General features: G+C 53.7%; 18 non-coding genes across 18 annotated transcripts; all 18 read right to left on the reverse strand.

Moving 5' to 3' along the window:
* Positions 1–677: 677 nt before the first annotated feature.
* LOC126102988 (5S ribosomal RNA) lies at positions 678–796 on the reverse strand. The gene has a single exon (XR_007523237.1). It is a non-coding gene; the product is annotated as a 5S ribosomal RNA (ribosomal RNA).
* An 830-nt stretch (positions 797–1,626) lies between these two features.
* LOC126102989 (5S ribosomal RNA) lies at positions 1,627–1,745 on the reverse strand. The gene has a single exon (XR_007523238.1). It is a non-coding gene; the product is annotated as a 5S ribosomal RNA (ribosomal RNA).
* Positions 1,746–2,585: 840 nt separating this feature from the next.
* LOC126102990 (5S ribosomal RNA) lies at positions 2,586–2,704 on the reverse strand. Its single transcript, XR_007523239.1, has one exon. It is a non-coding gene; the product is annotated as a 5S ribosomal RNA (ribosomal RNA).
* An 843-nt stretch (positions 2,705–3,547) lies between these two features.
* LOC126101801 (5S ribosomal RNA) lies at positions 3,548–3,666 on the reverse strand. Its single transcript, XR_007522517.1, has one exon. It is a non-coding gene; the product is annotated as a 5S ribosomal RNA (ribosomal RNA).
* Positions 3,667–4,510: 844 nt separating this feature from the next.
* On the reverse strand, positions 4,511–4,629 carry LOC126101813 (5S ribosomal RNA). The gene has a single exon (XR_007522528.1). It is a non-coding gene; the product is annotated as a 5S ribosomal RNA (ribosomal RNA).
* Positions 4,630–5,469: 840 nt separating this feature from the next.
* Positions 5,470–5,588, reverse strand: LOC126102991 (5S ribosomal RNA). The gene has a single exon (XR_007523240.1). It is a non-coding gene; the product is annotated as a 5S ribosomal RNA (ribosomal RNA).
* An 844-nt stretch (positions 5,589–6,432) lies between these two features.
* LOC126101826 (5S ribosomal RNA) lies at positions 6,433–6,551 on the reverse strand. The gene has a single exon (XR_007522540.1). It is a non-coding gene; the product is annotated as a 5S ribosomal RNA (ribosomal RNA).
* Positions 6,552–7,391: 840 nt separating this feature from the next.
* Positions 7,392–7,510, reverse strand: LOC126102993 (5S ribosomal RNA). Its single transcript, XR_007523242.1, has one exon. It is a non-coding gene; the product is annotated as a 5S ribosomal RNA (ribosomal RNA).
* An 845-nt stretch (positions 7,511–8,355) lies between these two features.
* Positions 8,356–8,474, reverse strand: LOC126101838 (5S ribosomal RNA). The gene has a single exon (XR_007522551.1). It is a non-coding gene; the product is annotated as a 5S ribosomal RNA (ribosomal RNA).
* An 840-nt stretch (positions 8,475–9,314) lies between these two features.
* On the reverse strand, positions 9,315–9,433 carry LOC126101850 (5S ribosomal RNA). The gene has a single exon (XR_007522563.1). It is a non-coding gene; the product is annotated as a 5S ribosomal RNA (ribosomal RNA).
* Positions 9,434–10,273: 840 nt separating this feature from the next.
* On the reverse strand, positions 10,274–10,392 carry LOC126102994 (5S ribosomal RNA). The gene has a single exon (XR_007523243.1). It is a non-coding gene; the product is annotated as a 5S ribosomal RNA (ribosomal RNA).
* Positions 10,393–11,232: 840 nt separating this feature from the next.
* LOC126101862 (5S ribosomal RNA) lies at positions 11,233–11,351 on the reverse strand. Its single transcript, XR_007522574.1, has one exon. It is a non-coding gene; the product is annotated as a 5S ribosomal RNA (ribosomal RNA).
* An 841-nt stretch (positions 11,352–12,192) lies between these two features.
* On the reverse strand, positions 12,193–12,311 carry LOC126101874 (5S ribosomal RNA). The gene has a single exon (XR_007522585.1). It is a non-coding gene; the product is annotated as a 5S ribosomal RNA (ribosomal RNA).
* Positions 12,312–13,136: 825 nt separating this feature from the next.
* Positions 13,137–13,255, reverse strand: LOC126102996 (5S ribosomal RNA). The gene has a single exon (XR_007523244.1). It is a non-coding gene; the product is annotated as a 5S ribosomal RNA (ribosomal RNA).
* An 840-nt stretch (positions 13,256–14,095) lies between these two features.
* LOC126102997 (5S ribosomal RNA) lies at positions 14,096–14,214 on the reverse strand. The gene has a single exon (XR_007523245.1). It is a non-coding gene; the product is annotated as a 5S ribosomal RNA (ribosomal RNA).
* Positions 14,215–15,056: 842 nt separating this feature from the next.
* On the reverse strand, positions 15,057–15,175 carry LOC126101886 (5S ribosomal RNA). The gene has a single exon (XR_007522596.1). It is a non-coding gene; the product is annotated as a 5S ribosomal RNA (ribosomal RNA).
* Positions 15,176–16,000: 825 nt separating this feature from the next.
* On the reverse strand, positions 16,001–16,119 carry LOC126102998 (5S ribosomal RNA). The gene has a single exon (XR_007523246.1). It is a non-coding gene; the product is annotated as a 5S ribosomal RNA (ribosomal RNA).
* Positions 16,120–16,959: 840 nt separating this feature from the next.
* Positions 16,960–17,078, reverse strand: LOC126103000 (5S ribosomal RNA). Its single transcript, XR_007523248.1, has one exon. It is a non-coding gene; the product is annotated as a 5S ribosomal RNA (ribosomal RNA).
* Between the last annotated feature and the right edge of the window lie 4,335 nt (positions 17,079–21,413).

Genomic DNA, 21,413 nt, shown 5'->3' on the forward strand with positions numbered 1-21,413 from the left:
CCGAATTAGCGGGCGCACCGCCGCGTGTGTGAGACGCACTGCTGCTCGTTGCACCCCCTGTCATTCGCTGGGCGCGTGCAGCCTTCGACACTAGCGGAGGACGCATCTTGTCCCTGGTGTTCAGCGGAGGGCCTGTGCGGGGTGTGGCAGTGTCGTGCTGGAGGGCGCCACTGGTAGCGATGTGGGCTTCCTCGCCTCGCCTCGCCTCGCCTCACACCAGGTGTCTGCGTAGTTTGCAGTGCATTCGCACCATTCCTATCCCTGTCCCTGTCCCCGTCCCGACTTGTCCCGACTTTGCTCGACTGCCGCTCGCTGCCGCTCGGGTCGTGGTCCATATGACAGCGCAAGCACGACAAACGTCTGCGGGACGAGACGAGACGAGACGAGACGAGACGACTAAGGAATAAATTCGTGGTTACAAATCAAATTTGGAACTCTAGACTCCTACACAACAATAGGCGGTGACGTATTTCAGAAATCACCTGCCGATTCGTACTGTTTTGTCGTTTTCAAAGTCTTCTTGGCAAACTTGGTTAGCACATTCTCCCTCAAACTGAGTTAATTACTGCATTTTCGTACCATTACAGTAGTTTAAAAGACTTAAGGAAGCATCTTTGTCACAACAGAAAGGTAGTTTGAAAACTGGGCTGGCGACATAACAAAAAAAAGAGGAAGGGAGCCAACAGCACCCGGGTTTCCCAGGCGGTCACCCATCCAAGTACTAGCCGGGCCCGATGATGCTTAACTTCAGTGATCGGACGAGAACCGGTGTATTCATCATGGTATGGCCGTTGGCGCTCATCTAATGTAGGAGCACGGCAGAATTCGCGTTCGGCTTTTCTCCCAACACACAAAATGTTAGTTTTCGGCCGCATTTGACGAAAGCGCTTCCTTCCGCAACCGCCAGTTCCTCCAGGACGGCGCGGGGAGGCGCGCCCGGCGTCCCAGCAGAGCGACGGCCGAATTAGCGGGCGCACCGCCGCGTGTGTGAGACGCACTGCCGCTCGTTGCACCCCCTGTCATTCGCTGGGCGCGTGCAGCCTTCGACACTAGCGGAGGACGCATCTTGTCCCTGGTGTTCAGCGGAGGGCCTGTGCGGGGTGTGGCAGTGTCGTGCTGGAGGGCGCCACTGGTAGCGATGTGGGCTTCCTCGCCTCGCCTCACACCAGGTGTCTGCGTAGTTTGCAGTGCATTCGCACCATTCCTATCCCTGTCCCTGTCCCCGTCCCGACTTGTCCCGACTTTGCTCGACTGCCGCTCGCTGCCGCTCGGGTCGTGGTCCATATGACAGCGCAAGCACGACAAACGTCTGCGGGACGAGACGAGACGAGACGAGACGAGACGACTAAGGAATAAATTCGTGGTTACAAATCAAATTTGGAACTCTACACTCCTACACAACAATAGGCGGTGACGTATTTCAGAAATCACCTGCCGATTCGTACTGTTTTGTCGTTTTCAAAGTCTTCTTGGCAAACTTGGTTAGCACATTCTCCCTCAAACTGAGTTAATTACTGCATTTTCGTACCATTACAGTAGTTTAAAAGGCTTAAGGAAGCATCTTTGTCACAACAGAAAGGTAGTTTGAAAACTGGGCTGGCGACATAACAAAAAAAAGAGGAAGGGAGCCAACAGCACCCGGGTTTCCCAGGCGGTCACCCATCCAAGTACTAGCCGGGCCCGATGATGCTTAACTTCAGTGATCGGACGAGAACCGGTGTATTCATCATGGTATGGCCGTTGGCGCTCATCTAATGTAGGAGCACGGCAGAATTCGCGTTCGGCTTTTCTCCCAACACACAAAATGTTAGTTTTCGGCTGCATTTGACGAAAGCGCTTCCTTCCGCAACCGCCAGTTCCTCGAGGACGGCGCGGGGAGGCGCGCCCGGCGTCCCAGCAGAGCGACGGCCGAATTAGCGGGCGCACCGCCGCGTGTGTGAGACGCACTGCTGCTCGTTGCACCCCCTGTCATTCGCTGGGCGCGTGCAGCCTTCGACACTAGCGGAGGACGCATCTTGTCCCTGGTGTTCAGCGGAGGGCCTGTGCGGGGTGTGGCAGTGTCGTGCTGGAGGGCGCCACTGGTAGCGATGTGGGCTTCCTCGCCTCGCCTCGCCTCGCCTCACACCAGGTGTCTGCGTAGTTTGCAGTGCATTCGCACCATTCCTATCCCTGTCCCTGTCCCCGTCCCGACTTGTCCCGACTTTGCTCGACTGCCGCTCGCTGCCGCTCGGGTCGTGGTCCATATGACAGCGCAAGCACGACAAACGTCTGCGGGACGAGACGAGACGAGACGAGACGAGACGACTAAGGAATAAATTCGTGGTTACAAATCAAATTTGGAACTCTACACTCCTACACAACAATAGGCGGTGACGTATTTCAGAAATCACCTGCCGATTCGTACTGTTTTGTCGTTTTCAAAGTCTTCTTGGCAAACTTGGTTAGCACATTCTCCCTCAAACTGAGTTAATTACTGCATTTTCGTACCATTACAGTAGTTTAAAAGGCTTAAGGAAGCATCTTTGTCACAACAGAAAGGTAGTTTGAAAACTGGGCTGGCGACATAACAAAAAAAAGAGGAAGGGAGCCAACAGCACCCGGGTTTCCCAGGCGGTCACCCATCCAAGTACTAGCCGGGCCCGATGATGCTTAACTTCAGTGATCGGACGAGAACCGGTGTATTCATCATGGTATGGCCGTTGGCGCTCATCTAATGTAGGAGCACGGCAGAATTCGCGTTCGGCTTTTCTCCCAACACACAAAATGTTAGTTTTCGGCCGCATTTGACGAAAGCGCTTCCTTCCGCAACCGCCAGTTCCTCCAGGACGGCGCGGGGAGGCGCGCCCGGCGTCCCAGCAGAGCGACGGCCGAATTAGCGGGCGCACCGCCGCGTGTGTGAGACGCACTGCTGCTCGTTGCACCCCCTGTCATTCGCTGGGCGCGTGCAGCCTTCGACACTAGCGGAGGACGCATCTTGTCCCTGGTGTTCAGCGGAGGGCCTGTGCGGGGTGTGGCAGTGTCGTGCTGGAGGGCGCCACTGGTAGCGATGTGGGCTTCCTCGCCTCGCCTCGCCTCGCCTCACACCAGGTGTCTGCGTAGTTTGCAGTGCATTCGCACCATTCCTATCCCTGTCCCTGTCCCCGTCCCGACTTGTCCCGACTTTGCTCGACTGCCGCTCGCTGCCGCTCGGGTCGTGGTCCATATGACAGCGCAAGCACGACAAACGTCTGCGGGACGAGACGAGACGAGACGAGACGAGACGACTAAGGAATAAATTCGTGGTTACAAATCAAATTTGGAACTCTACACTCCTACACAACAATAGGCGGTGACGTATTTCAAAAATCACCTGCCGATTCGTACTGTTTTGTCGTTTTCAAAGTCTTCTTGGCAAACTTGGTTAGCACATTCTCCCTCAAACTGAGTTAATTACTGCATTTTCGTACCATTACAGTAGTTTAAAAGGCTTAAGGAAGCATCTTTGTCTCAATAGAAAGGTAGTTTGAAAATTGGGCTGGCGACATAACAAAAAAAAAAAAAGGAAGGGAGCCAACAGCACCCGGGTTTCCCAGGCGGTCACCCATCCAAGTACTAGCCGGGCCCGATGATGCTTAACTTCGGTGATCGGACGAGAACCGGTGTATTCATCATGGTATGGCCGTTGGCGCTCGTCTAATGTAGGAGCACGGCAGAATTCGCGTTCGGCTTTTCTCCCAACACACAAAATGTTAGTTTTCGGCTGCATTTGACGAAAGCGCTTCCTTCCGCAACCGCCAGTTCCTCGAGGACGGCGCGGGGAGGCGCGCCCGGCGTCCCAGCAGAGCGACGGCCGAATTAGCGGGCGCACCGCCGCGTGTGTGAGACGCACTGCCGCTCGTTGCACCCCCTGTCATTCGCTGGGCGCGTGCAGCCTTCGACACTAGCGGAGGACGCATCTTGTCCCTGGTGTTCAGCGGAGGGCCTGTGCGGGGTGTGGCAGTGTCGTGCTGGAGGGCGCCACTGGTAGCGATGTGGGCTTCCTCGCCTCGCCTCGCCTCGCCTCACACCAGGTGTCTGCGTAGTTTGCAGTGCATTCGCACCATTCCTATCCCTGTCCCTGTCCCCGTCCCGACTTGTCCCGACTTTGCTCGACTGCCGCTCGCTGCCGCTCGGGTCGTGGTCCATATGACAGCGCAAGCACGACAAACGTCTGCGGGACGAGACGAGACGAGACGAGACGAGACGACTAAGGAATAAATTCGTGGTTACAAATCAAATTTGGAACTCTACACTCCTACACAACAATAGGCGGTGACGTATTTCAGAAATCACCTGCCGATTCGTACTGTTTTGTCGTTTTCAAAGTCTTCTTGGCAAACTTGGTTAGCACATTCTCCCTCAAACTGAGTTAATTACTGCATTTTCGTACCATTACAGTAGTTTAAAAGGCTTAAGGAAGCATCTTTGTCACAATAGAAAGGTAGTTTGAAAATTGGGCTGGCGACATAACAAAAAAAAAAAAAAGGAAGGGAGCCAACAGCACCCGGGTTTCCCAGGCGGTCACCCATCCAAGTACTAGCCGGGCCCGATGATGCTTAACTTCGGTGATCGGACGAGAACCGGTGTATTCATCATGGTATGGCCGTTGGCGCTCGTCTAATGTAGGAGCACGGCAGAATTCGCGTTCGGCTTTTCTCCCAACACACAAAATGTTAGTTTTCGGCTGCATTTGACGAAAGCGCTTCCTTCCGCAACCGCCAGTTCCTCGAGGACGGCGCGGGGAGGCGCGCCCGGCGTCCCAGCAGAGCGACGGCCGAATTAGCGGGCGCACCGCCGCGTGTGTGAGACGCACTGCCGCTCGTTGCACCCCCTGTCATTCGCTGGGCGCGTGCAGCCTTCGACACTAGCGGAGGACGCATCTTGTCCCTGGTGTTCAGCGGAGGGCCTGTGCGGGGTGTGGCAGTGTCGTGCTGGAGGGCGCCACTGGTAGCGATGTGGGCTTCCTCGCCTCGCCTCGCCTCGCCTCACACCAGGTGTCTGCGTAGTTTGCAGTGCATTCGCACCATTCCTATCCCTGTCCCTGTCCCCGTCCCGACTTGTCCCGACTTTGCTCGTCTGCCGCTCGCTGCCGCTCGGGTCGTGGTCCATATGACAGCGCAAGCACGACAAACGTCTGCGGGACGAGACGAGACGAGACGAGACGAGACGACTAAGGAATAAATTCGTGGTTACAAATCAAATTTGGAACTCTACACTCCTACACAACAATAGGCGGTGACGTATTTCAGAAATCACCTGCCGATTCGTACTGTTTTGTCGTTTTCAAAGTCTTCTTGGCAAACTTGGTTAGCACATTCTCCCTCAAACTGAGTTAATTACTGCATTTTCGTACCATTACAGTAGTTTAAAAGGCTTAAGGAAGCATCTTTGTCACAACAGAAAGGTAGTTTGAAAACTGGGCTGGCGACATAACAAAAAAAAGAGGAAGGGAGCCAACAGCACCCGGGTTTCCCAGGCGGTCACCCATCCAAGTACTAGCCGGGCCCGATGATGCTTAACTTCAGTGATCGGACGAGAACCGGTGTATTCATCATGGTATGGCCGTTGGCGCTCATCTAATGTAGGAGCACGGCAGAATTCGCGTTCGGCTTTTCTCCCAACACACAAAATGTTAGTTTTCGGCTGCATTTGACGAAAGCGCTTCCTTCCGCAACCGCCAGTTCCTCGAGGACGGCGCGGGGAGGCGCGCCCGGCGTCCCAGCAGAGCGACGGCCGAATTAGCGGGCGCACCGCCGCGTGTGTGAGACGCACTGCTGCTCGTTGCACCCCCTGTCATTCGCTGGGCGCGTGCAGCCTTCGACACTAGCGGAGGACGCATCTTGTCCCTGGTGTTCAGCGGAGGGCCTGTGCGGGGTGTGGCAGTGTCGTGCTGGAGGGCGCCACTGGTAGCGATGTGGGCTTCCTCGCCTCGCCTCGCCTCGCCTCACACCAGGTGTCTGCGTAGTTTGCAGTGCATTCGCACCATTCCTATCCCTGTCCCTGTCCCCGTCCCGACTTGTCCCGACTTTGCTCGACTGCCGCTCGCTGCCGCTCGGGTCGTGGTCCATATGACAGCGCAAGCACGACAAACGTCTGCGGGACGAGACGAGACGAGACGAGACGAGACGACTAAGGAATAAATTCGTGGTTACAAATCAAATTTGGAACTCTACACTCCTACACAACAATAGGCGGTGACGTATTTCAGAAATCACCTGCCGATTCGTACTGTTTTGTCGTTTTCAAAGTCTTCTTGGCAAACTTGGTTAGCACATTCTCCCTCAAACTGAGTTAATTACTGCATTTTCGTACCATTACAGTAGTTTAAAAGGCTTAAGGAAGCATCTTTGTCACAATAGAAAGGTAGTTTGAAAATTGGGCTGGCGACATAACAAAAAAAAAAAAAAGGAAGGGAGCCAACAGCACCCGGGTTTCCCAGGCGGTCACCCATCCAAGTACTAGCCGGGCCCGATGATGCTTAACTTCGGTGATCGGACGAGAACCGGTGTATTCATCATGGTATGGCCGTTGGCGCTCGTCTAATGTAGGAGCACGGCAGAATTCGCGTTCGGCTTTTCTCCCAACACACAAAATGTTAGTTTTCGGCTGCATTTGACGAAAGCGCTTCCTTCCGCAACCGCCAGTTCCTCGAGGACGGCGCGGGGAGGCGCGCCCGGCGTCCCAGCAGAGCGACGGCCGAATTAGCGGGCGCACCGCCGCGTGTGTGAGACGCACTGCCGCTCGTTGCACCCCCTGTCATTCGCTGGGCGCGTGCAGCCTTCGACACTAGCGGAGGACGCATCTTGTCCCTGGTGTTCAGCGGAGGGCCTGTGCGGGGTGTGGCAGTGTCGTGCTGGAGGGCGCCACTGGTAGCGATGTGGGCTTCCTCGCCTCGCCTCGCCTCGCCTCACACCAGGTGTCTGCGTAGTTTGCAGTGCATTCGCACCATTCCTATCCCTGTCCCTGTCCCCGTCCCGACTTGTCCCGACTTTGCTCGTCTGCCGCTCGCTGCCGCTCGGGTCGTGGTCCATATGACAGCGCAAGCACGACAAACGTCTGCGGGACGAGACGAGACGAGACGAGACGAGACGACTAAGGAATAAATTCGTGGTTACAAATCAAATTTGGAACTCTACACTCCTACACAACAATAGGCGGTGACGTATTTCAGAAATCACCTGCCGATTCGTACTGTTTTGTCGTTTTCAAAGTCTTCTTGGCAAACTTGGTTAGCACATTCTCCCTCAAACTGAGTTAATTACTGCATTTTCGTACCATTACAGTAGTTTAAAAGGCTTAAGGAAGCATCTTTGTCACAACAGAAAGGTAGTTTGAAAACTGGGCTGGCGACATAACAAAAAAAAGAGGAAGGGAGCCAACAGCACCCGGGTTTCCCAGGCGGTCACCCATCCAAGTACTAGCCGGGCCCGATGATGCTTAACTTCAGTGATCGGACGAGAACCGGTGTATTCATCATGGTATGGCCGTTGGCGCTCATCTAATGTAGGAGCACGGCAGAATTCGCGTTCGGCTTTTCTCCCAACACACAAAATGTTAGTTTTCGGCTGCATTTGACGAAAGCGCTTCCTTCCGCAACCGCCAGTTCCTCGAGGACGGCGCGGGGAGGCGCGCCCGGCGTCCCAGCAGAGCGACGGCCGAATTAGCGGGCGCACCGCCGCGTGTGTGAGACGCACTGCTGCTCGTTGCACCCCCTGTCATTCGCTGGGCGCGTGCAGCCTTCGACACTAGCGGAGGACGCATCTTGTCCCTGGTGTTCAGCGGAGGGCCTGTGCGGGGTGTGGCAGTGTCGTGCTGGAGGGCGCCACTGGTAGCGATGTGGGCTTCCTCGCCTCGCCTCGCCTCGCCTCACACCAGGTGTCTGCGTAGTTTGCAGTGCATTCGCACCATTCCTATCCCTGTCCCTGTCCCCGTCCCGACTTGTCCCGACTTTGCTCGACTGCCGCTCGCTGCCGCTCGGGTCGTGGTCCATATGACAGCGCAAGCACGACAAACGTCTGCGGGACGAGACGAGACGAGACGAGACGAGACGACTAAGGAATAAATTCGTGGTTACAAATCAAATTTGGAACTCTACACTCCTACACAACAATAGGCGGTGACGTATTTCAGAAATCACCTGCCGATTCGTACTGTTTTGTCGTTTTCAAAGTCTTCTTGGCAAACTTGGTTAGCACATTCTCCCTCAAACTGAGTTAATTACTGCATTTTCGTACCATTACAGTAGTTTAAAAGGCTTAAGGAAGCATCTTTGTCACAATAGAAAGGTAGTTTGAAAATTGGGCTGGCGACATAACAAAAAAAAAAAAAAAGGAAGGGAGCCAACAGCACCCGGGTTTCCCAGGCGGTCACCCATCCAAGTACTAGCCGGGCCCGATGATGCTTAACTTCGGTGATCGGACGAGAACCGGTGTATTCATCATGGTATGGCCGTTGGCGCTCGTCTAATGTAGGAGCACGGCAGAATTCGCGTTCGGCTTTTCTCCCAACACACAAAATGTTAGTTTTCGGCTGCATTTGACGAAAGCGCTTCCTTCCGCAACCGCCAGTTCCTCGAGGACGGCGCGGGGAGGCGCGCCCGGCGTCCCAGCAGAGCGACGGCCGAATTAGCGGGCGCACCGCCGCGTGTGTGAGACGCACTGCCGCTCGTTGCACCCCCTGTCATTCGCTGGGCGCGTGCAGCCTTCGACACTAGCGGAGGACGCATCTTGTCCCTGGTGTTCAGCGGAGGGCCTGTGCGGGGTGTGGCAGTGTCGTGCTGGAGGGCGCCACTGGTAGCGATGTGGGCTTCCTCGCCTCGCCTCGCCTCGCCTCACACCAGGTGTCTGCGTAGTTTGCAGTGCATTCGCACCATTCCTATCCCTGTCCCTGTCCCCGTCCCGACTTGTCCCGACTTTGCTCCACTGCCGCTCGCTGCCGCTCGGGTCGTGGTCCATATGACAGCGCAAGCACGACAAACGTCTGCGGGACGAGACGAGACGAGACGAGACGAGACGACTAAGGAATAAATTCGTGGTTACAAATCAAATTTGGAACTCTACACTCCTACACAACAATAGGCGGTGACGTATTTCAGAAATCACCTGCCGATTCGTACTGTTTTGTCGTTTTCAAAGTCTTCTTGGCAAACTTGGTTAGCACATTCTCCCTCAAACTGAGTTAATTACTGCATTTTCGTACCATTACAGTAGTTTAAAAGGCTTAAGGAAGCATCTTTGTCACAACAGAAAGGTAGTTTGAAAACTGGGCTGGCGACATAACAAAAAAAAGAGGAAGGGAGCCAACAGCACCCGGGTTTCCCAGGCGGTCACCCATCCAAGTACTAGCCGGGCCCGATGATGCTTAACTTCGGTGATCGGACGAGAACCGGTGTATTCATCATGGTATGGCCGTTGGCGCTCATCTAATGTAGGAGCACGGCAGAATTCGCGTTCGGCTTTTCTCCCAACACACAAAATGTTAGTTTTCGGCTGCATTTGACGAAAGCGCTTCCTTCCGCAACCGCCAGTTCCTCGAGGACGGCGCGGGGAGGCGCGCCCGGCGTCCCAGCAGAGCGACGGCCGAATTAGCGGGCGCACCGCCGCGTGTGTGAGACGCACTGCTGCTCGTTGCACCCCCTGTCATTCGCTGGGCGCGTGCAGCCTTCGACACTAGCGGAGGACGCATCTTGTCCCTGGTGTTCAGCGGAGGGCCTGTGCGGGGTGTGGCAGTGTCGTGCTGGAGGGCGCCACTGGTAGCGATGTGGGCTTCCTCGCCTCGCCTCGCCTCGCCTCACACCAGGTGTCTGCGTAGTTTGCAGTGCATTCGCACCATTCCTATCCCTGTCCCTGTCCCCGTCCCGACTTGTCCCGACTTTGCTCGTCTGCCGCTCGCTGCCGCTCGGGTCGTGGTCCATATGACAGCGCAAGCACGACAAACGTCTGCGGGACGAGACGAGACGAGACGAGACGAGACGACTAAGGAATAAATTCGTGGTTACAAATCAAATTTGGAACTCTACACTCCTACACAACAATAGGCGGTGACGTATTTCAGAAATCACCTGCCGATTCGTACTGTTTTGTCGTTTTCAAAGTCTTCTTGGCAAACTTGGTTAGCACATTCTCCCTCAAACTGAGTTAATTACTGCATTTTCGTACCATTACAGTAGTTTAAAAGGCTTAAGGAAGCATCTTTGTCACAACAGAAAGGTAGTTTGAAAACTGGGCTGGCGACATAACAAAAAAAAGAGGAAGGGAGCCAACAGCACCCGGGTTTCCCAGGCGGTCACCCATCCAAGTACTAGCCGGGCCCGATGATGCTTAACTTCAGTGATCGGACGAGAACCGGTGTATTCATCATGGTATGGCCGTTGGCGCTCATCTAATGTAGGAGCACGGCAGAATTCGCGTTCGGCTTTTCTCCCAACACACAAAATGTTAGTTTTCGGCTGCATTTGACGAAAGCGCTTCCTTCCGCAACCGCCAGTTCCTCGAGGACGGCGCGGGGAGGCGCGCCCGGCGTCCCAGCAGAGCGACGGCCGAATTAGCGGGCGCACCGCCGCGTGTGTGAGACGCACTGCTGCTCGTTGCACCCCCTGTCATTCGCTGGGCGCGTGCAGCCTTCGACACTAGCGGAGGACGCATCTTGTCCCTGGTGTTCAGCGGAGGGCCTGTGCGGGGTGTGGCAGTGTCGTGCTGGAGGGCGCCACTGGTAGCGATGTGGGCTTCCTCGCCTCGCCTCGCCTCGCCTCACACCAGGTGTCTGCGTAGTTTGCAGTGCATTCGCACCATTCCTATCCCTGTCCCTGTCCCCGTCCCGACTTGTCCCGACTTTGCTCCACTGCCGCTCGCTGCCGCTCGGGTCGTGGTCCATATGACAGCGCAAGCACGACAAACGTCTGCGGGACGAGACGAGACGAGACGAGACGAGACGACTAAGGAATAAATTCGTGGTTACAAATCAAATTTGGAACTCTACACTCCTACACAACAATAGGCGGTGACGTATTTCAGAAATCACCTGCCGATTCGTACTGTTTTGTCGTTTTCAAAGTCTTCTTGGCAAACTTGGTTAGCACATTCTCCCTCAAACTGAGTTAATTACTGCATTTTCGTACCATTACAGTAGTTTAAAAGGCTTAAGGAAGCATCTTTGTCACAACAGAAAGGTAGTTTGAAAACTGGGCTGGCGACATAACAAAAAAAAGAGGAAGGGAGCCAACAGCACCCGGGTTTCCCAGGCGGTCACCCATCCAAGTACTAGCCGGGCCCGATGATGCTTAACTTCGGTGATCGGACGAGAACCGGTGTATTCATCATGGTATGGCCGTTGGCGCTCATCTAATGTAGGAGCACGGCAGAATTCGCGTTCGGCTTTTCTCCCAACACACAAAATGTTAGTTTTCGGCTGCATTTGACGAAAGCGCTTCCTTCCGCAACCGCCAGTTCCTCGAGGACGGCGCGGGGAGGCGCGCCCGGCGTCCCAGCAGAGCGACGGCCGAATTAGCGGGCGCACCGCCGCGTGTGTGAGACGCACTGCTGCTCGTTGCACCCCCTGTCATTCGCTGGGCGCGTGCAGCCTTCGACACTAGCGGAGGACGCATCTTGTCCCTGGTGTTCAGCGGAGGGCCTGTGCGGGGTGTGGCAGTGTCGTGCTGGAGGGCGCCACTGGTAGCGATGTGGGCTTCCTCGCCTCGCCTCGCCTCGCCTCACACCAGGTGTCTGCGTAGTTTGCAGTGCATTCGCACCATTCCTATCCCTGTCCCTGTCCCCGTCCCGACTTGTCCCGACTTTGCTCGACTGCCGCTCGCTGCCGCTCGGGTCGTGGTCCATATGACAGCGCAAGCACGACAAACGTCTGCGGGACGAGACGAGACGAGACGAGACGAGACGACTAAGGAATAAATTCGTGGTTACAAATCAAATTTGGAACTCTACACTCCTACACAACAATAGGCGGTGACGTATTTCAAAAATCACCTGCCGATTCGTACTGTTTTGTCGTTTTCAAAGTCTTCTTGGCAAACTTGGTTAGCACATTCTCCCTCAAACTGAGTTAATTACTGCATTTTCGTACCATTACAGTAGTTTAAAAGGCTTAAGGAAGCATCTTTGTCACAATAGAAAGGTAGTTTGAAAATTGGGCTGGCGACATAACAAAAAAAAAAAGGAAGGGAGCCAACAGCACCCGGGTTTCCCAGGCGGTCACCCATCCAAGTACTAGCCGGGCCCGATGATGCTTAACTTCGGTGATCGGACGAGAACCGGTGTATTCATCATGGTATGGCCGTTGGCGCTCATCTAATGTAGGAGCACGGCAGAATTCGCGTTCGGCTTTTCTCCCAACACACAAAATGTTAGTTTTCGGCCGCATTTGACGAAAGCGCTTCCTTCCGCAACCGCCAGTTCCTCCACGACGGCGCGGGGAGGCGCGCCCGGCGTCCCAGCAGAGCGACGGCCGAATTAGCGGGCGCACCGCCGCGTGTGTGAGACGCACTGCTGCTCGTTGCACCCCCTGTCATTCGCTGGGCGCGTGCAGCCTTCGACACTAGCGGAGGACGCATCTTGTCCCTGGTGTTCAGCGGAGGGCCTGTGCGGGGTGTGGCAGTGTCGTGCTGGAGGGCGCCACTGGTAGCGATGTGGGCTTCCTCGCCTCGCCTCGCGTCGCCTCACACCAGGTGTCTGCGTAGTTTGCAGTGCATTCGCACCATTCCTATCCCTGTCCCTGTCCCCGTCCCGACTTGTCCCGACTTTGCTCGACTGCCGCTCGCTGCCGCTCGGGTCGTGGTCCATATGACAGCGCAAGCACGACAAACGTCTGCGGGACGAGACGAGACGACTAAGGAATAAATTCGTGGTTACAAATCAAATTTGGAACTCTACACTCCTACACAACAATAGGCGGTGACGTATTTCAGAAATCACCTGCCGATTCGTACTGTTTTGTCGTTTTCAAAGTCTTCTTGGCAAACTTGGTTAGCACATTCTCCCTCAAACTGAGTTAATTACTGCATTTTCGTACCATTACAGTAGTTTAAAAGGCTTAAGGAAGCATCTTTGTCACAACAGAAAGGTAGTTTGAAAACTGGGCTGGCGACATAACAAAAAAAAGAGGAAGGGAGCCAACAGCACCCGGGTTTCCCAGGCGGTCACCCATCCAAGTACTAGCCGGGCCCGATGATGCTTAACTTCAGTGATCGGACGAGAACCGGTGTATTCATCATGGTATGGCCGTTGGCGCTCATCTAATGTAGGAGCACGGCAGAATTCGCGTTCGGCTTTTCTCCCAACACACAAAATGTTAGTTTTCGGCTGCATTTGACGAAAGCGCTTCCTTCCGCAACCGCCAGTTCCTCGAGGACGGCGCGGGGAGGCGCGCCCGGCGTCCCAGCAGAGCGACGGCCGAATTAGCGGGCGCACCGCCGCGTGTGTGAGACGCACTGCTGCTCGTTGCACCCCCTGTCATTCGCTGGGCGCGTGCAGACTTCGACACTAGCGGAGGACGCATCTTGTCCCTGGTGTTCAGCGGAGGGCCTGTGCGGGGTGTGGCAGTGTCGTGCTGGAGGGCGCCACTGGTAGCGATGTGGGCTTCCTCGCCTCGCCTCGCCTCGCCTCACACCAGGTGTCTGCGTAGTTTGCAGTGCATTCGCACCATTCCTATCCCTGTCCCTGTCCCCGTCCCGACTTGTCCCGACTTTGCTCGACTGCCGCTCGCTGCCGCTCGGGTCGTGGTCCATATGACAGCGCAAGCACGACAAACGTCTGCGGGACGAGACGAGACGAGACGAGACGAGACGACTAAGGAATAAATTCGTGGTTACAAATCAAATTTGGAACTCTACACTCCTACACAACAATAGGCGGTGACGTATTTCAGAAATCACCTGCCGATTCGTACTGTTTTGTCGTTTTCAAAGTCTTCTTGGCAAACTTGGTTAGCACATTCTCCCTCAAACTGAGTTAATTACTGCATTTTCGTACCATTACAGTAGTTTAAAAGGCTTAAGGAAGCATCTTTGTCACAACAGAAAGGTAGTTTGAAAACTGGGCTGGCGACATAACAAAAAAAAGAGGAAGGGAGCCAACAGCACCCGGGTTTCCCAGGCGGTCACCCATCCAAGTACTAGCCGGGCCCGATGATGCTTAACTTCAGTGATCGGACGAGAACCGGTGTATTCATCATGGTATGGCCGTTGGCGCTCATCTAATGTAGGAGCACGGCAGAATTCGCGTTCGGCTTTTCTCCCAACACACAAAATGTTAGTTTTCGGCTGCATTTGACGAAAGCGCTTCCTTCCGCAACCGCCAGTTCCTCGAGGACGGCGCGGGGAGGCGCGCCCGGCGTCCCAGCAGAGCGACGGCCGAATTAGCGGGCGCACCGCCGCGTGTGTGAGACGCACTGCTGCTCGTTGCACCCCCTGTCATTCGCTGGGCGCGTGCAGCCTTCGACACTAGCGGAGGACGCATCTTGTCCCTGGTGTTCAGCGGAGGGCCTGTGCGGGGTGTGGCAGTGTCGTGCTGGAGGGCGCCACTGGTAGCGATGTGGGCTTCCTCGCCTCGCCTCGCCTCGCCTCACACCAGGTGTCTGCGTAGTTTGCAGTGCATTCGCACCATTCCTATCCCTGTCCCTGTCCCCGTCCCGACTTGTCCCGACTTTGCTCGACTGCCGCTCGCTGCCGCTCGGGTCGTGGTCCATATGACAGCGCAAGCACGACAAACGTCTGCGGGACGAGACGAGACGAGACGAGACGAGACGACTAAGGAATAAATTCGTGGTTACAAATCAAATTTGGAACTCTACACTCCTACACAACAATAGGCGGTGACGTATTTCAAAAATCACCTGCCGATTCGTACTGTTTTGTCGTTTTCAAAGTCTTCTTGGCAAACTTGGTTAGCACATTCTCCCTCAAACTGAGTTAATTACTGCATTTTCGTACCATTACAGTAGTTTAAAAGGCTTAAGGAAGCATCTTTGTCACAATAGAAAGGTAGTTTGAAAATTGGGCTGGCGACATAACAAAAAAAAAAAAGGAAGGGAGCCAACAGCACCCGGGTTTCCCAGGCGGTCACCCATCCAAGTACTAGCCGGGCCCGATGATGCTTAACTTCGGTGATCGGACGAGAACCGGTGTATTCATCATGGTATGGCCGTTGGCGCTCATCTAATGTAGGAGCACGGCAGAATTCGCGTTCGGCTTTTCTCCCAACACACAAAATGTTAGTTTTCGGCCGCATTTGACGAAAGCGCTTCCTTCCGCAACCGCCAGTTCCTCCACGACGGCGCGGGGAGGCGCGCCCGGCGTCCCAGCAGAGCGACGGCCGAATTAGCGGGCGCACCGCCGCGTGTGTGAGACGCACTGCTGCTCGTTGCACCCCCTGTCATTCGCTGGGCGCGTGCAGCCTTCGACACTAGCGGAGGACGCATCTTGTCCCTGGTGTTCAGCGGAGGGCCTGTGCGGGGTGTGGCAGTGTCGTGCTGGAGGGCGCCACTGGTAGCGATGTGGGCTTCCTCGCCTCGCCTCGCCTCGCCTCACACCAGGTGTCTGCGTAGTTTGCAGTGCATTCGCACCATTCCTATCCCTGTCCCTGTCCCCGTCCCGACTTGTCCCGACTTTGCTCGACTGCCGCTCGCTGCCGCTCGGGTCGTGGTCCATATGACAGCGCAAGCACGACAAACGTCTGCGGGACGAGACGAGACGACTAAGGAATAAATTCGTGGTTACAAATCAAATTTGGAACTCTACACTCCTACACAACAATAGGCGGTGACGTATTTCAGAAATCACCTGCCGATTCGTACTGTTTTGTCGTTTTCAAAGTCTTCTTGACAAACTTGGTTAGCACATTCTCCCTCAAACTGAGTTAATTACTGCATTTTCGTACAATTACAGTAGTTTAAAAGGCTTAAGGAAGCATCTTTGTCACAACAGAAAGGTAGTTTGAAAACTGGGCTGGCGACATAACAAAAAAAAGAGGAAGGGAGCCAACAGCACCCGGGTTTCCCAGGCGGTCACCCATCCAAGTACTAGCCGGGCCCGATGATGCTTAACTTCAGTGATCGGACGAGAACCGGTGTATTCATCATGGTATGGCCGTTGGCGCTCATCTAATGTAGGAGCACGGCAGAATTCGCGTTCGGCTTTTCTCCCAACACACAAAATGTTAGTTTTCGGCTGCATTTGACGAAAGCGCTTCCTTCCGCAACCGCCAGTTCCTCGAGGACGGCGCGGGGAGGCGCGCCCGGCGTCCCAGCAGAGCGACGGCCGAATTAGCGGGCGCACCGCCGCGTGTGTGAGACGCACTGCTGCTCGTTGCACCCCCTGTCATTCGCTGGGCGCGTGCAGCCTTCGACACTAGCGGAGGACGCATCTTGTCCCTGGTGTTCAGCGGAGGGCCTGTGCGGGGTGTGGCAGTGTCGTGCTGGAGGGCGCCACTGGTAGCGATGTGGGCTTCCTCGCCTCGCCTCGCCTTGCCTCACACTAGGTGTCTGCGTAGTTTGCAGTGCATTCGCACCATTCCTATCCCTGTCCCTGTCCCCGTCCCGACTTGTCCCGACTTTGCTCGACTGCCGCTCGCTGCCGCTCGGGTCGTGGTCCATATGACAGCGCAAGCACGACAAACGTCTGCGGGACGAGACGAGACGAGACGAGACGAGACGACTAAGGAATAAATTCGTGGTTACAAATCAAATTTGGAACTCTACACTCCTACACAACAATAGGCGGTGACGTATTTCAGAAATCACCTGCCGATTCGTACTGTTTTGTCGTTTTCAAAGTCTTCTTGGCAAACTTGGTTAGCACATTCTCCCTCAAACTGAGTTAATTACTGCATTTTCGTACCATTACAGTAGTTTAAAAGGCTTAAGGAAGCATCTTTGTCACAACAGAAAGGTAGTTTGAAAACTGGGCTGGCGACATAACAAAAAAAAGAGGAAGGGAGCCAACAGCACCCGGGTTTCCCAGGCGGTCACCCATCCAAGTACTAGCCGGGCCCGATGATGCTTAACTTCAGTGATCGGACGAGAACCGGTGTATTCATCATGGTATGGCCGTTGGCGCTCATCTAATGTAGGAGCACGGCAGAATTCGCGTTCGGCTTTTCTCCCAACACACAAAATGTTAGTTTTCGGCTGCATTTGACGAAAGCGCTTCCTTCCGCAACCGCCAGTTCCTCGAGGACGGCGCGGGGAGGCGCGCCCGGCGTCCCAGCAGAGCGACGGCCGAATTAGCGGGCGCACCGCCGCGTGTGTGAGACGCACTGCTGCTCGTTGCACCCCCTGTCATTCGCTGGGCGCGTGCAGCCTTCGACACTAGCGGAGGACGCATCTTGTCCCTGGTGTTCAGCGGAGGGCCTGTGCGGGGTGTGGCAGTGTCGTGCTGGAGGGCGCCACTGGTAGCGATGTGGGCTTCCTCGCCTCGCCTCGCCTCGCCTCACACCAGGTGTCTGCGTAGTTTGCAGTGCATTCGCACCATTCCTATCCCTGTCCCTGTCCCCGTCCCGACTTGTCCCGACTTTGCTCGACTGCCGCTCGCTGCCGCTCGGGTCGTGGTCCATATGACAGCGCAAGCACGACAAACGTCTGCGGGACGAGACGAGACGAGACGAGACGAGACGACTAAGGAATAAATTCGTGGTTACAAATCAAATTCGGAACTCTAAACTCCTACACAACAATAGGCGGTGACGTATTTCAGAAATCACCTGCCGATTCGTACTGTTTTGTCGTTTTCAAAGTCTTCTTGGCAAACTTGGTTAGCACATTCTCCCTCAAACTGAGTTAATTACTGCATTTTCGTACCATTACAGTAGTTTAAAAGGCTTAAGGAAGCATCTTTGTCACAACAGAAAGGTAGTTTGAAAACTGGGCTGGCGACATAACAAAAAAAAGAGGAAGGGAGCCAACAGCACCCGGGTTTCCCAGGCGGTCACCCATCCAAGTACTAGCCGGGCCCGATGATGCTTAACTTCGGTGATCGGACGAGAACTTTTTTTTTTTTTTATTTTTTTTTTTTTTTTTTTTTTTATTGGGCTGGCGACAAAACAAAAAAAAAACAGGAAGGGAGCCAACAGCACACGGGTTTCCCAGGCGGTCACCCATCCAAGTACTAGCCGGGCCCGATGATGCTTAACTACGGTGATCGGACGAGAACTTTTTTTTTTTTTTTTTTTTTTTTTTTTTTTTTTTTTTTGGGCTGGCGACATAACAAAAAAAAAAGGAAGGGAGCCAACAGCACCCGGGTTTCCCAGGCGGTCACCCATCCAAGTACTAGCCGGGCCCGATGATGGTTAACTTCGGTGATTTTTTTTTTTTTTTTTTTCGGACGAGAGCTTTTTTTTTTTTTTTTTTTTTTTTTTTTTTTTTTTTTTTTTTTGAGAGTATTTTTTTTTTTCAACTAAATATACTTCATTGTAAGAGCAGGCCAGGGTGGCGGTGGAGGCAAAGTGGGCGGGGGTCGCAATCCGAGGCCCGGCCACAGTGTCTCCCTCGCCCTCCCAACCCTAGAAACAGGGAATAACGGAAAAGGTGGTGTATTGTACTCTCTTTATTTTTTTTTTTTTTGTGTGAGATCAGCATTTTTCTTATTGGTTTCTTTTTTTTTTTTTTTTCTTTATATTTTTTTTTTTTTTTTTTTATTTTTTTTTGTTGAGATCCTTTAGGAGAACAAAGGTCCATTGTGGCCAGCGGAAACATGTCCAAAACGATGTGAGAAAGGAATACCATCCGCTGAAGGTGTGGATATAACGTGAGGAAGGAAGAACGCAAACGCGAAACACAAATAAAAAACCATTCTAGAAGGACAATGACCACAAGTCAGCAGCGGAGGCCTCCCGCCGCAAGAGAAAAGCAAAAGTAAAGAGACTCTCAAAGAAAATTTAAAAATAAAAAACACACACGAACGAGCACACTATACGTGCCAAATATGTCCGGCGCACGGTAAAGGTGAATTCTACACAATTCCGGCAGCAGCAAACATATTTCGTCTTCTCGATAAGCTGGATTTCCGTGCCCAAGAGGCAACCGTTTCAACACAAAATATCTCTAAGCACCGTCTCACAGTTCAGGGACAAGGCAATTGACAGTCCTGCAATAGTCACAAAAATTTAGGAAAAGTCAGCAATTAGGGAACAAATCGTCAAATCCAGGAGAGAAAAAAAAAAAAACCAATATGGCAATCCTAAGGACAACCTCCCAAAATGGCGGAAGATTAGTCGAGCCGGTGAGACAAATTAACTGTCATACATCAAGAATAGAACAATGATATCATTCCGCACATTCCACCAAAAGGAACAGTGGAATGGAAAGTACATAATCATGGCAGGAGAGAAATATGTAATTTGGTAAAGGCGGTCCGTAGAGGTACATCTAAAAATCGGGCATAATTGGAAACATACTGCGGGTTACGTTTCTCCCGCCCATAGTAGTCCCAAAGATACGTCAAAAACTGCAAGCGATCCATGAGTCGAAGAGAAAAAATCGCATGTGCAGCATGCGCAGCGATCCACACGGTAGCGTTTCTCTTGGTGGCAGGATACGGCCGCCAGTCGGGAACCAGGATATACAAAGGCTGTATGGCACGCGGGGTAGTCCGATTGATCAATGCCAACATCTCACGGGTGGCATCCCATACCTCTTGAAACTGGGGGCACACAAAACGGTGTTCGATCGTGTCCTCAGCCGCGCACCGCCCGCAGAGGCCACTCGGGAGGAGATTGATTGCGTGGAGTTTCGCATTCGTGGCAACGGTGCGATTCACAACTTTATACCAGGTGGCCCGAACATCGGATGTCAACAATTTACTGGAAATGTTGGACCACACCGTCCGCCAATCGCATTGCGGCAGCCTCAACTCCCATTTGTTAGTCGGCAGAGTTCCGCGGAGGGCCTCTGCGATCGCGCTGACGCTACCCCTGCGCCGGTCGTCGCCTATCAGATAGCTAGTGTGGAGGAAATACTGGCGAACGAAATTCAATCTGTACGGGATAGCCTGGACAGAGACAGGCGCGCGGAGAGAAGCAGGGCGGTAAAGGTCGAAGAGTACCGACGTGGGGCTAAGCCCCGCATTGGCTATTACACGGTTGGTTCGGTGGAGCAAAAGGGCAGCACACTTTGAAGGAAAATCAACCATACCGACGCCGCCCCTGTCCGGCGGGAGCGTGCAAATATTGTAGGCGACTTTAAAGATTTCGCCTCGCCAGACCAACCAAGAAACAGCATGCTTGATTGCCCGTTCAATCTCCTTCGGCACCGGCAAAACTTGAGCCAAGTACCAGGCCTTGGCCAACACCTGGGTATTTACAACCGAAGCTCTATCCAGCAAAGACAAATTTCGTTTGGCGGCAGCCTGAGTCGCCGCTCGTACAGAATATAACACCGCGCGCCAATTTATCACCGCCATTTGTTGTACATTGGCAGTCATCTGGATCCCGAGAATCTTATGTCGCAACCTTACGGTATACCAATCACGACGGACAGCCCTCATGGTCGCAGTAAGCGGCAGTAAGATGGACTTACGGGGGTTCACAACCGCACCCGATGCCGTTTCAAATTGGTGAAGAATGAGGCGGAGCGTATCAATATCATCGGGACGTTGGATAAAAACACCCAAGTCGTCCGCATACGCCCGACAGACAAGCGAACCCGTACCAAACGGGACACCGTGGCAAACATTTGTTATCTTACGGATCAGAGGATCCAACGCTAAAACGAATAATCCCATGGAAAGTGGGCACCCTTGGCGGACGGATCTGTTCATCCTGAGGACATCACCGGCCTGGCCATGAAAAAGGATTCTGGATGTAGCCGATTTCAGAAGGTTAGATATCACATGCGTGAATGTTAAACCAAATCCAAACTTAGACATGACCCGCCGCAAGTACTCGTGACTAATTCTATCAAACGCGTTATGAAAATCAATGGAAAGTATCGCAGCCCGGCCGCCACGGCGTGACGAGGCAGAAGCGATACACTCACGATACGCGAGTACAGCGTCATAAATATTCCGTCCAGGTACGGCACACGATTGAGAAGGACTAATGACGGTCTTCAACGCCGGCCGCAAACGGTGGGAAAAGCAGCGTGCTATGATTTTATAATCGGCGTTTAAGAGTGTGATCGGCCGTAAAGTCACCGCACTTGGGATGCCAGTGGTTTTCGGGATGAGGACGACGAGACCCTCTAAAAATTCTTCCGGCACATCGAGACCATTATGTATTTCATTCACCATGGCAACAAAAGTATCAGTTAAAAGACCGGAAAATTTCACATAAAATTCCACAGGAATGCCGTCATGGCCAGGGGCCTTTCCCTTCGGGCTAGCCTTAACGGCGGCAGAAACATCAGCAGCTGTAAAACGCTCATTTAAAAGAAGTCTATCCTGACGCGTTAAAATA

This window comes from Schistocerca cancellata, chromosome 9, assembly GCF_023864275.1.
Source record: "Schistocerca cancellata isolate TAMUIC-IGC-003103 chromosome 9, iqSchCanc2.1, whole genome shotgun sequence".
NCBI classification, from domain to species: Eukaryota; Metazoa; Arthropoda; class Insecta; order Orthoptera; family Acrididae; genus Schistocerca; species Schistocerca cancellata.